This window comes from Balaenoptera musculus, chromosome 11 (genome assembly GCF_009873245.2).
Source record: "Balaenoptera musculus isolate JJ_BM4_2016_0621 chromosome 11, mBalMus1.pri.v3, whole genome shotgun sequence".
Taxonomy (NCBI): Eukaryota; Metazoa; Chordata; class Mammalia; order Artiodactyla; family Balaenopteridae; genus Balaenoptera; species Balaenoptera musculus.
This window is the reverse complement of record NC_045795.1, coordinates 63,042,054-63,055,226: the sequence shown is the minus strand read 5'-3', so window position 1 is coordinate 63,055,226 and position 13,173 is coordinate 63,042,054. Positions and strand designations below refer to the sequence as shown.

Sequence of the window (13,173 nt, the reverse complement as noted above, 5' to 3'; positions counted from 1 at the left end):
CAGGCCCTGGGCCCCCAGGCTTGCTGTGGCTCCAGGGCCACATCACAGAGTGATTCCTACCCTCCTGGGCACCTGAGGATCCAGCCGTCAAGCCCCATACTCAGGGTGGACAGGCCTGGCTATAGGGTCAGCAGGGGCAAAATGGTTACACAGTGCCAAGAGTGACCTTGAAATTCATTCCCCAGCATGGCCAGGTTGCCTGCCCCGCCTGGGCTCCTGCCTCAGTTTCCCCTGTGGTCAGAGTCCCTCTCCTAGGTGGAGGCCCTGAATCCTGCAGGCTGCCTTCCTCCCCTAACTCTAGTAGGGCCCATTTAACTCATCAGTACACAGTGATCACACATCTATTGTGCTCCCAGCACTTCCCCAGGTGCCAGGACCTTGTAGTGAACTCACAAAGAAAATGCTTTGGCCGGGTCCTACTCTGGCCCTGGCCCAGCTCCCAGGTCTCCTGTCCTTGTGTCGTGCCTGTGACTTCCGACCTGAGTGAACAGGGAGGGGCCCCTAATTCCGTTCACCTGGAGTGGGTATTGTGCCTGCCAGCCCACCTCTGACCTCAAAGTTGGACAGGAAGGGGCCTCAGATACCTGTGTAAGACTGATGAGCTGCTGCTTGCTTGAACACCCCCAGAAACAGGGAGCTCACCCCCTGTTGAGGCAGCTTGGCCAGGCAGGCAGCTCTCTGACGTAGGGCCAAAATCTCTAGTCCTCAGAAACTGGGTCCTTAGAACTGTTTTTCCCCCCACCTGAACCCTCTGTGATCCACTAGGCTGACCCAGCCCTGCTGTTTTCTAGGTTGATCCCTTGTTCCGGGATGGGCCTTGCCCTCTGTAAGGCTGCCGACCCAGTCGGGGGTTCAGGGGTGTTTTTGGTTTTTTTTTAATAGAAATCTTTTTTTTTTAAAGCACCCCAGTGTTTCCTTTCTTTCTCCCTTCTTCCCTCCCTTCCTTCCTTCCTTTCTTGCAGGTCTCACTTGCTGCATGCAGGATCTTCGTTGCAGCATGAGGGATCTTTTTTTGTTTTTTTTTAGTTGCAGAATGAGGACTTAGTTGCGGCATACATGTGGGATCTAGTTCCCCGACCAGGGATCAAACGTGGGCCCCCTGCATTGGGAGCACAGAGTCTTATCCACTGCGCCACCAGGGAAGTCCCGGCAGTCAGTTTTTTAGGGTCCTGAGAACTATCCCAGCACCTGCTCCTGGAGCTGGAAGGCAAGGGCTGGCTCTGTAGCGTAAAGGGCCCTGAGGTCACCTGTGTGGAAGATGGCCGGGAGGGGGTGTTTCCGGGCAAGAAAGGCAGTGTTATGGGAGAGAGAGGTCCCTGCAGGTTGCCCTGGGGCTTCTTCTCTGGGCCTCAGTTTCCCTCTGGTGCGGGCTGGAGGTGTTCTGAGCTCCCACCAGAGGTGGGAACCTCTGGTGTTCTGAGCCCTGGAGAGGCCCCTTCTGGACTCTGAGCTTCGGGCTGGGGGCGGTCGGTGGAGGCGACAGCTGCTTTGAAACGTGGAGAATAATAAAGCAAGGAATGTCTGAGCTCAGGGGAAAAATAACCCCCGCCCGCTGGGCCTCCCACCCTGCACGTAATGAATTAAGTACAGGGAGGCATGTTTCATGTCAGGGTGCTGGCTGGGGGAGGCCAGAAGGCTCCTAATGAGAAACAGGGTCCTGGATGGGGCCACTGGGAGCTGGGGGTTTGAGGTCACCTAACCTGACCCCTGGGGGTGCTCTCACTCCCCAGAAGCTTCCTCTCAATCTCCCTTTGTCTGCATGGGTGAGGGGGTGGTCATCCTGTCCCATCTCCATGCTGACCTCTGATCCCAGGCTGCACCCCAGTGCTGGCCTTGAAAGGTCAGAAAGGGGAGATGGTGTGGCTGATTTGGATGGATCATCTCCTCATTCTCTCCCTTCTTCAAGCATTTACTGAGTACCCACTGGGTAGGTATCTCCTGCCAGCAGGATGGTGGGGTGAACGCTGCCCCCTGCTGGACTGATCAAATCCACAGAGCCCATCAGCATCTGACCAGCAAGCCCCCAGGCCCCAAGCCACCTCCTGTCTCCAGTCTCCACAGCCCTTCCCCTTCCTCTGCCAATCCCTCTGTCCCCTGTGGCCTCACCCGCCTTCCACCCCTATGTTCCTGGCCCCAGCTCAGTACTACCCCTGCCCCCTTCGCCGGGGCTTGGACATCAGTGGCTCTGGGTCCAGCTCTACCTTTCCAGTCCACCAGTCTGGGGGATCTGGCTTTATTATGGGTCACCTCCCCCCCACCTCCTCTCTCTCCCTCCCCAGTAACCTTAATGTTCCCCCAACAAGGTCCACACTCTCTTACTTCACTCATACTCTTCCTTCTGTCTGGTGGACCCCCATTCATCTACTCCCCAAGACTGCTTTCTAAAAAAACCCACTCCTTTCCAGAGGGGCCCAGGGAACCGTGGATAAGTGAGTAATTAAACTGTCAGCAAAAGGGTAAATTCTCCGCAAGGGAGCTGTAGAGGAGTGGAGTCAGGTAGGTATGTTCCTAAGGCTCCCCGAGGATCCTGGCCTCCCAGCCTCTGCCAGCTTGGGGCAAGTCTCCCATTTTATTTTTAAGAAGTCTGACCAGGGCCCTGGAGCTTGAAATATTCTCCCCCACCATCCCTTCTCTCCCCCACCCACTTTAATTAAAACCATTGTTTTTCAAGCACATGTTAATTAAAAAGCAAACATGTTTTGTTAAGTAATTTGGAAGCTCTGGTTATGCAAACCAGAGTCATTCCAGTTAAAAAAAATCCCTCACCCAGCTTGCCCCAGTGTCTTGGGAGCTGAGGACCCTTGTGGCTACAGTAGATGCACATCCCTTTAGACTTTACATTCCCTGTGGAGGTCTAGCTAGGGCAGGTGTCCTCTCTGTTTCACAGGTGGGAACACAGAGGGGTTACAGAGGCCTAGAGTTCCTAGCAAGCCCAGCATCACCAACCCCCTGCAAATGTGTGCTCTGGGCCTGGGGAGCAATAGCTGGTGAGGAGGGCGATCGACTCCTGTGCCCCATCCTGCAGGCAGGGTCTTTGTCTCAGAGCCTCTGCCCAGCTGTGGGGTGAAGGGAGGAGGATGCAGGCATGACAATGCTGCGAGCCCAGCCAGGAAGGCTGACGGGTGCTGGGCCACCTCCCTGAGGTCTCCAGCACAGCTGGGGCTATGATTAACCAAAGCTGGGAGAGTAGGTCCCTGAGGTGAGGGCCCGAGTTAAGGACCAGCCTTCTGGGTTGGGGGAGCCCTGGATGCTCAGAGGTACCTGCTGCAGCCCCAGCTCCCCACTCTGTGTCTGGTGTTGCCCACAGTGTCCCCACCCTGACTCCTGGCCCTGGGAGTCTTGTAGTCCTGGGGCCCTTCACATCTTGTGCAGTAGCCTCAGGGCCCATTGCAGGGAGCTGGAGCCCCCAAGATGCAGGGTTCAGTGACCTCTAGTCCCTCCTGCTCCCTTTCCCTGGCAGGGATGGGGGCATTGCACCAAGAGGCCTTTCCAAACCCTGTCACCACTTTGCAACCTGCCTGTTGGCTCGCCCAGCTCAGAGTCCCACCAACAGGAGGGTGTCTCATATGTGTGCCGGTGTGTGCTCCATGTGCGAGTCTGTACCCAGGTGTGTGTCACTGTTCACCAGGGCCCTGGTGTGAAGGGGTCTCTCCCTGCTTCCTGAAGGAGACCAGTGTCGAGGTCCTGCAGGGATGGGGGTGGGTGGTGGTGCGGTAGTGACCAGGAAGAGGATGTTTAATGCGGGAGGGAAGGCGGACACCCACACCCCCCGCCCGGCACTGTGGAACACGATGGGCCGGCTCGCACCTTCTGCACACACACACAGGGACACAGGCTGAGGGGCGGGACGCCTGGAGTCCCGGGCCTGTGCCACCCAGCCGGCCCTCTCCCTCCCCTGCACTCAGCCTTCTTGCCTGTAAAATGAGAAGTATGTGCTGTGATGTTTGCAACTTATCACACGCAGTGTCTCCCCCACGGGGACACACACACCCTCACAAGCCACGACACACAGTGACACACAGCGACGCACGCTGGCAGCCGGCTCCCAGGGCCCGCCCTCCCTGGGCGACGCGCCAGTGACACACACACTGTCGCCGCTCCGACTCACACCCACGTCCCGGGAGGAGCTGTGCTCCCGCCACGCTCCCCTGGGGCCGCAGCGCGGCGCTTCTGTGTTCTGCTCCCTCCGCCGCGCCTAGAAACCGCAGTGGGCCGGCCGGGATGAGCTCACGCCGCCTCCGGCCGCCCAGGTCTAACGCGCTCCAGATGCCCCGCGGCCCGAGCCGGCAGCGCGGAGGACGGCCCTCTGGCACCCCCTGCAGGGCTCAGCTGCTCCCGGCGGTGCAGGCACCCGCGGGACGGGGTGGGGCTGCCTCCGGAAGGGGCGGGGCTTAGCTCACCCGCCCGCTTTTCCTCCGGTTCTCCCCGCTGCCTGAGTTCGGAGTTGGGGGCGTGCTGCTGCGAAGGCTGTCCTACCTGTCCCGCGCGGTTTCGCGGTCCCAGCCCACGACCCCTGTGGGCGGCTCAGCGGCCACGTGCTGGGTGGCGGTCCCCTCACCGGCTGCCCTCGCCAAAACATGGGATTCCACCCCACTCCACCCCCAGTTACTCGGGCCAGCCCGGACCCTCCACCAGGTACTGCAACTCAGGCCCCCGCGCGGCCCTGACTAGGCCCTGCCCACTCTTGCTCCTCTTGGAACAAACAGCCTAGTTTCTACTGGGAAAGCAGCAGGGGCCTGACCACCGCCTGTTTTTAATAAGCAGCTGGTATTTCCCCGAAATCGCGGCCCGGTGGCTGACCTCACGGGGATGACGGCTGGCTGTGGGGCAGGGGGCGGGAGCCGCCTCAGGGTGAGCCCCTGATGCCTGCCCTTGCAGAGAAGTCGGGCAGAGAGGAGGAGCTCTGGTTTCCAGTCCCAGCTCAGCTGCTGGCTCATCCAAAAATCTGTCCCTCTGTCTGTCTGCAATGTTGTGCATCCCAGGCCAGTGCTTCCAGCGCCCCTCCTCCTCAGCCATGCCTAGGGTCCCGCTTTCCTCCTGCCTCGTTGTATGGTCCTGGTAAACTGCTTAACCTCTCACCTCTCATTTCCTCCACTGTAGGATGAGGTCATTGTGGGATTTGAGAGGGGACCAGCAAGGGAGAGCAGATGGACCCCAGGAACAAGTAATTTCCAGAGGGCTGGAGGAGGGGTCTCTCGGGAGCTAAGGGGCCAGGAATCAGGCCTTGGTCTTCCTGGGGCAGAGTTGGGGAGCTAGAGGAAGGGCCTCCGGGGAGATAGCCAGGGCAGCACAGATGTCCTGGCAGAATGACAGTGTTCAATGAAGGGTCAGCGTAGGGGGCTTGGGACACCTGGAGTCAGGGAAGGGTGTCAGGAAAGGCTTTCCAGAGGAGGAGGCGCTGAGTGAGGTGCAGTTAGTCAGGCTAAGACCCAGGGGGCGGGCAGAATACTTAGGCAATGAAGGGGTGGGGTGGGGGACAGAATGGAGAGTGGAACCAGACAGTTGGGTCCAAGGCATCTCTGGTAGTGAGTGGAGACTCTGCTGGAGGCACCGTAGGGGGTGACGGCCCTTGGGAACTGGTCCTGAAGCCCCATCTGTAACTGAGGGACAAAGACAGAAAGCCAGAGGAGGACACAGGGTCCAGTGGAGGGACAGAGGCCAGGAGCCACAGGGGGAGCAGGGAGACAGGGAGAGGAGTTGTAGCAGGCAGATAGGTGTGCGTTGGACATATCTGGTGGCTGGAAGATTTGTTTGCTCTGGAGCTTGCACTTTCCAGATGCTTGGGGCCCCTCCTCAAAGGAACAACAGTAACAGTGAGTAATACTTTTTGAGCAAAGCGTGTGCCAGGCAATGCTCTGAGCACTTACAGGTATTAACTCATTCTCTTTTCACTAGAATTTTATTCATTTGTTCATTCATTCAGCAGATGTTTGTTGAGTGCCTACTGTGTGCCAGCCATGTTCCAGGTGCTGGGAATCCAGCAGTGACAAGACATACAAAAACCCTGTCCGAAGAAAGTTTACACGTGGAAGGGGAAGACAGCTCATGTATATGTGAGTAAAATGTATAGTATTTCCGATTGTGAGAAGTGCTACAGAGAAAATTAGAGGATAAGGGGGATCAAGAGGGCAGAGTAGGGGGGTACACTTTTTGAGAGGGTGTCCTGGGAGAGCCTCAATGGGGAGGTGACATTTGAGTACAGACCAAGTCTGGCTCACCACCTCTTAGCTGAGAATAGTTTTTACAGAAGAGCATTTGCAATCATTTCCAAGATAGGGAACACTAATTTTGATGTTATCCCCCTAAAAGAATTCCATGCTTCTTAGTAGACCTGTATTACCCAAAACCAAAACCAAAACCAAAATAACAACAAAAAAACCCCCCAAAACCAGTACTCAGTTCTCCTAATTATATTTTGAATTTCATCAATAAACATTGATGGAAATTCATTTTCTCTCTTGTTATATAAGTACCTGTATAATCTTGATTTTGTCTCTTGGTCCACAAAGCCTAAGATATTTACTATTTGGCCCTTTACAGAAAAAGTTTACTGATCCTGGTATAGACCCACCAGGTGAGGAAATGAGCTGTGTGGACATCTGGGGGCAGAGGGAACAGCCAGTTGAAAGGCCGGGAGGCAGGAGCTAGTGAGGCACATCAAGGAGGCCAGCAGGGTTGGAGCCCTGTGAGTGAGGAGGAGAATGATAAGAAAGGGTCAGAGGAACCCAGGCAGATTGGTGCAAGGTCTTGTGCCAATTCCTAGGTATTTTTTTAAGAAGTGTGTGTGGCTATCTTTAATGGAATATCTTTTTTTTTCTATTACATTTTCTAATTTATTATTGCTTCAGGGTAGAAAGTTATTGATTTTGTATATTGATCTTTTCCCCAGCCCTCTTAGTTTATTCTCTTATAGTTTTATTAATTTTTCAGTTGGTTTGTTTGGCTTTGTTTTAGAAAGCAATTATATCTTCCACAAATGATGCATTTTGGTCTTCCTGCCTATATATAGCTCAGTTTCTTCCTTTCTTTACCTTCCTCCACTCCCCTTCTGCTTGTCTCCCTACTCTCTCCCCTTACTTCCTTCCTCTCTCCTCTCCATAATGCACAGGGTTTCAATCTCTTCACATCCTTACCAACACTTGTTATTTTCTGTGTTGTTGATTTTGGATTGTTTATTTTTAGCCATCATAATGGGTGTGAAGTAGTATCATATTGTGGTTTTGATTTGTATTTTCCTAATGTTAGTGATGTTGGTTATCTTTTCATGTGCTTACTGGACATTTTTGTATCTTCTTTGGAGAAATGTCTATTCAATTTCTATGTCCATTTTTAAATTGGGTTTTTGTTGTTGAGTGTAGGAGTTCTTTATATGCTCTGGATATCAATCCCATATCAGATATATGAATTGCAAATATTTTCTCCCATTCTGTGGATTATCTTTCACTCTACTGATAGTGTTTTTTGCAGCACAAAAGCTATTAATTTTTTTAATTACTAATTAATTAGTTAATTTATTTTTGGCTGCGTTGGGTCTTCGTTGTTGCGCGCGGGCTTTCTCTAGTTGTGGTGAGCGGGGGCTACTCTTCATTGCAGCGCGCGGGCTTCTCATTGTGGTGGCTTCTCTTGTTGCGGAGCATGGGCTCTAGGTGCGCGGGCTTCAGTAGTTGTGGCACACGGGCTCAGTAGTTGTGGCTCACGGGCTTTAGAGCACAGGCTCCGTAGTTGTGGCGCACAGGCTTAGTTGCTCTGCGGCATGTGAGATCTTCCTGGACCAGGGCTCCAAACTGTGTGCCCTGCATTGGCAGGTGGATTCTCAACCACTGTGCCACCAGGGAAGTCCCGGGATTGTTTTCTTAATTTCCCTTTTTATCCCAATTTTGTTTTTATTTAGTTTTAAAAATCAATTTTAATGAGGTATAATTTAAATGAAATAAATTGCACATATTTGACTAGTTTTGAGAGATACATATTTTTGTAAAGCCACAACAATAATCAAGATACAGAACAATTCCATCCCCTGTAAAAGTGCCCTTGTGTCCCTTCACAGTTCATTCTTCCTTCTGCCCCTGGCCCAAGACAACCACTGCTCTACCTCCTGTCACTATAGATTGGTCTACATTTTCTGGAATTTTATATGAATTTTTATATAAATGGAATAATTCTGTATGGGTCTGACTTCCTTCACTCAACATAATGATTTTGAGATTTACCCATACATTTGTATGTATCAGGAGTTAGTTAATTAATTAATTAGTTAACTTTTGATGTGTATGAATGTCATATTTTGTTTATCCAGTTACCTGTCAGTGGTCATTGTTTTTTTTTTTTCCCAGTGTTTGGCTTTTGTTCAGTTTTTACTGGGCCATTTGTCTTCTTACAGAGCTGTAAGTGTTCTTTATATGTTCTAGATACAAATATTTTGTCATAGATGTATCGCAAATATTTTCTTTCAATCTTTACCTTGAATTTTCATTCTTTTAACAGTAGTTTTCAAAGAGCAAAATTTTAAAATTTTGATGAAGTCCAATTTATCAATTTTTTCTTCTATCACTTGTTTTTATGTCTTATTTAAGATATATTTGCCTACTTCAAGGTTACACAAATTTTCCCTTGTAGTTTTTTCTAGGAGTTTTATAGTTTTTGGTTTTACATTTAAGTCTGTCATTGATTTCTGGTTAATTTTCGGCTTAATTTCCTTTTTGATTGTTCACTGTTAGTGCATAGAAATGCAACAAATATTTGCATGTTAATTTTGTATCCTGCAACTTTTCTGAATTCATTTATTATCTCTAACAGGGTTTTTTTTGTGGAATCTTTGGGGTTTTCTATATATATAAGATCATTTTGCCTAATTGGCTGGCTAGAACTTTCAGTACAGTGCTGAGTAGAAGTGGTGAAAGTGAGCATCCTTGTCTAGTTCCTGATCTTAGGGAAAAGCTTTTAGTCTTTTGCCATTAAGTATGATATTCATTGTGGGTTTTTCATATATGGCCTTCATCATATTGAGGAAGTTTCTTTTTGCTCCTAGTTTATTGATTTTTTTTTTTTGATCATGAAAGGGTGTTAAATTTTGCCAAATGCTTATTGCCGCAATTGAGATGACATGTATGTGTATGTATGTGTGTGTGTTTCTTTTTCTTCTTTGAACATGTGTAAAATAACTATTTTGAAGTCTTTGTCTACTATGTCCAACACATGGGGCCCCTCAAAGACCCCATAAGTTAAGTTTCTCTTATCTGCTTCTTTTCCTATGTATTGGTTAGACTTTCCTGTATCTTTTGCTGACAAAAAATTAATCAGTAGTCAATCTAAGAAAGAAGTAGAAAATTTTATTTGAGCCAGCCTGAGGATTATAACCTGGGAGACAGTTTTTCAGAAAGTTCTGAGGGGACTTCCCTGGTGGCGCAGTGGTTAAGAATCTGCCTGCCAATGCAGAGGACATGGGTTCAAGCCCTGGTCGGGGAAGATCCCACATGCCACAGAGCAACTAAGCCCATGCGCCACAACTACTGAGCCTGTGCTCTAGAGCCCGGGAGCCACAACTACTGAAGCCCGCGTGTCTAGAGCCTGTGCTGCGCAACAAGAGAAGCCACCGCAATGAGAAGCCCGCGCACCGCAAAGAAGAGTAGCCCCCGCTCTCCGCAACTAGAGAAAGCCCGCGTGCAGCAACAAAGACCCAACACAGCCAAAAATAAATAAATAAAATACATAAATTAAAAAAAAAAAAAGTTCTGAGGACTGTTCTGCCTGTTAGAGATCAAAGCACAGTTATATAAGATTTTGAGACAAAGTTTTACGCATCAAAGTCCCATATTGACAGTTTACATAGTTCACCAAGGTGAGTAGTGGGTTATTGTGAGCCCTTACAGGATTGAGAAAGGAATGTTATCTCCTAAGGAGTTACCTTCTGGTGCCAGTAGGAAACTGGTTTTCTTTTGGCGAGTAGGCATTCCTGTGTCTTCTGAGGGGAGCTAGTTAGTGTATAATGCAGATGCACAATGCACACTAAAGGGGAGGGGCTAGTGGCTCAAACAGGCAGAGAGAGAATTTTATGTTTAAAATTTTTCTGGTCCTGCCTTAAAAATAATTTTTTTTCATCACTTTGCATGTCTTGTAATTTTTTCATTGAAAAGCAAACGTCATAGGTAATATAGTATAGCAAATCGGATACTGATTCCTGCCCACCCAGGATTTGTGGTGATCATTTGTCTATTTGCTTAGTATTTGTGTGAGATAATTTTGTGAAGTCTATTTCCGCCTCAATTTGCAGCCTCTGATATCCCTGCTTAGGTTTTTTCCTTATTTTTATATTTTAGCCTGGCTTCCTAGGGTTAACTCCTGGATCACTGTAAGCTAGCTACTCAATTGATCAGTGGTTGTGTGTAAGCCCCTTTGGTCAGTTTTATTTTCACTATCTTTGGTAATGTGTGCATGTCTTGGAGACGGCTTTCACCGTTTAGGGAATTTACTCCCCCCTCCGCCACCACATGTTCATCCAATGACTAGAAACTTGGAAATTCCCTATCCATTCATTCTTGAAAAGACACAGGCTTGGGTATGTGCACCGTCTCTCAGCCTACTAAGGATGAGTGTGATTTTATTTTTAAGCTGGGCTTATTAGGAGTTGCCCCTGGGTCAGAGAAGCTCATTGTGCAGCTAGTATTTGGTCAGAGGTTGTGCTTAAATCCACTGCACTAGCAAGGTTTCTGCACTTTGCTGATCTGTGTTTGGTTTGGGAAATACATTTAAATTTGCTCTACTTCCTGCTCTTAATGTTCCTGAGTTGGTGTAGCCTAGTGCATGCACAGTGGTTTAGACCCCTGGGGATGAGTGTGATCCCAGGAGAACTCTTCTTGGCTGCTTCTTTCACTGGTTTTCCCTGTTAAACTGGTTAGTCTGCTGTTTCACTTTTTGTTGCTAGTATCATGGAGCTACTGACCCTCTCTTAACTGCTTACCAGGAAGATCTCTGTTGTTCTTAACAACTCCATTAGGCATGAATTTCTCCACCCTCTGTTCCAAATAAATTCAGCTATTTCAAGCAGAGTTGCAGAGCATTTCTTTCAGCCTGCCTATCCTCCTGGGCAGAATGTTTGTGCTATTGTACCAGAGCTAGGGATGGGGATGGCAGCCTGTTTCTCCTGGAATGAAACTCCTGTTCTATTAGTGGGCAATGGGGAGAGAGTTGGTATCTCACTTGCCCTTCCCATGGAGCCTCTGCTCTATGAGTGAGCTGGGATGGGACAATTGAAGACCCAGGATTCTTAGCCTGCTGTGCCTGGGGTAGAGCTTCTGCTCTATGAGTAGGGGCTAAGTGAGGGAAGGAAGCTCTAGTCCTCTTGGTCATGCCTTCTAGAACAGAGCTTCTGCAAAATGGTCTTGGGAGAATGAAAGACACCAGCTATCTGCTTCTCCTGGGGTGAAACCATAGCTGGGGGAGAGGGAGACCCCATTGTCTTGGCCACTTGCCCAGAACAGAGTTCCATAATATGAAGCCAAGGAGTAGGGATGGGAGCTGGTCGTGGCTCAAATACCACAGACTCTCGCCAAGAACTCTTGGTTCTTACCAAGAATTTTTAGATTTTCTTGCATAAATATTTCTCAATTTTCTGTATGCCCTTAGGACAATTTCCATAGAACTTAAATAGTTATTTAAAAAAAAATAATTTTCACCAGCTAAATAGCTTTCTCTCTGGAGAGAGAATCAACCGAGTTCCTCATGCAGCCATTCTGGAAGTCCAAAATAAAAATTTTAAAATCTGTCCAAACATTTGGCAATTTTCAAGATATTTTTCTATTATTGGTTTCTAGTTTAATAGTGTTATAATTTGAAGACATATTCTGTACAATTTTAATTCTTTCAAATTTGCTACCATTTGTTTAATGGCCCCGTAATATGCTCTATTTTGGTGTATGTTCCATGTACACTCAAAAAAAGGTATATTCTGTTGTTGCTAGGATATAGTATTCTATAAATGTCAGTTAGGTCTAATTCATTGATAGTGTTTTACAGATCTTATATATACTTAGTAGCTCTCTGTATACTCGTTCTATCAATTATGAAAGACATGTTAAAGTTCCAAATTCTAATTGTGGTTAGAATGTCTTTTTCCCCTTGCTCTGTAAATTTTGAGGATCTGTTGTTAGCTCCATTTAGGATCCTAACATATTTAGGATTTTGTTTATCATTATGCAATTAATGTCTTTATTTATCCCTGACAATATTCTTTGTTCTGGTGTTGACTTTGCCTGATAGTAATCTAGCCATTTCTTCTTTTGATTAGTGTTTGCATCATATATCATATTCTATACTTTCCCCCATAACCCATCTACATTTAATGTGGGTAAATAGTTGTTGTGCTTTTTAAAAAAAATCCTGTCTGACAGTCTGTCTTAATTCATATAATACAACGTGAACGTGAATTAATAGAATCGCTAATTCATCTAATAGATTCATTTACCTTTGGTGTAAGTATTGTTATTGTTGGATTAAAATCTACCATCTTGCTAGTTGTTTTCTATTTGTCCCATCTCTTGTTTCTCTTTTTCTCTCTGCTTTTCTTTAAATAAATGGAGTATTTTTTATGATTCTATTTTATCCTCACTATTGTCTTACTTATTATAGTTATTTAACTTTTCTCTAATTTCCCTTGAGTTTACAGTGAATATCTTTAGTTAATTGTCCTCTTTCTTCAAATAACAGGATTAGTATTTTAGGTAGTGCAAGGGCCTTATAACAGTATCTCCCATCCTTTATTAGTTTTCTGTTGCTGTCTATACTATGGTAAAATCACTTTGATGATAAGTAATGTGTTTTGAATCACAAGTTATATCAAGCTACTTTAAAAAAGTCCCTGTGCTGTCCAAAGTTAAAACAAGGAGCAAGACATGCATTTCCACACACATTTACAGTAGATATATTTTCTGAGCTTTCTGCTACAGTTCGAGAAGCAGTTTTTGGACCTTAATGCAAGTGCAAAGGAGATTTACATATTTCAAAAATCCACTTAACATTGCAGTTGAGGAGCTTCCACCTAAACTTCAATGAAGTGATTAATTTGCAATGTAATGACAGGATAAAAGGCACATATCAAGAGAAAAATCCAAAAGAACTCAATAAATGCCTTCCAAGTGAAGTTTTTTTTTTGCTCAAAGCCATATGTTCATAGATTAA

General features: G+C 47.3%; 1 protein-coding gene across 1 annotated transcript in view; it reads left to right on the top strand.

The window, feature by feature from the left end:
- Nucleotides 1-4,442: 4,442 nt before the first annotated feature.
- Nucleotides 4,443-13,173, top strand: part of LOC118903839 (serine protease 45-like) — a 57,648-nt gene continuing 48,917 nt past the window's right edge. The window contains exons 1-2 of the mRNA XM_036869308.1: nt 4,443-4,635; nt 5,924-6,053. The gene's annotated coding sequence lies outside the window, so the exon portion shown is untranslated. The remainder of the gene's footprint in view (nt 4,636-5,923; nt 6,054-13,173) is intronic.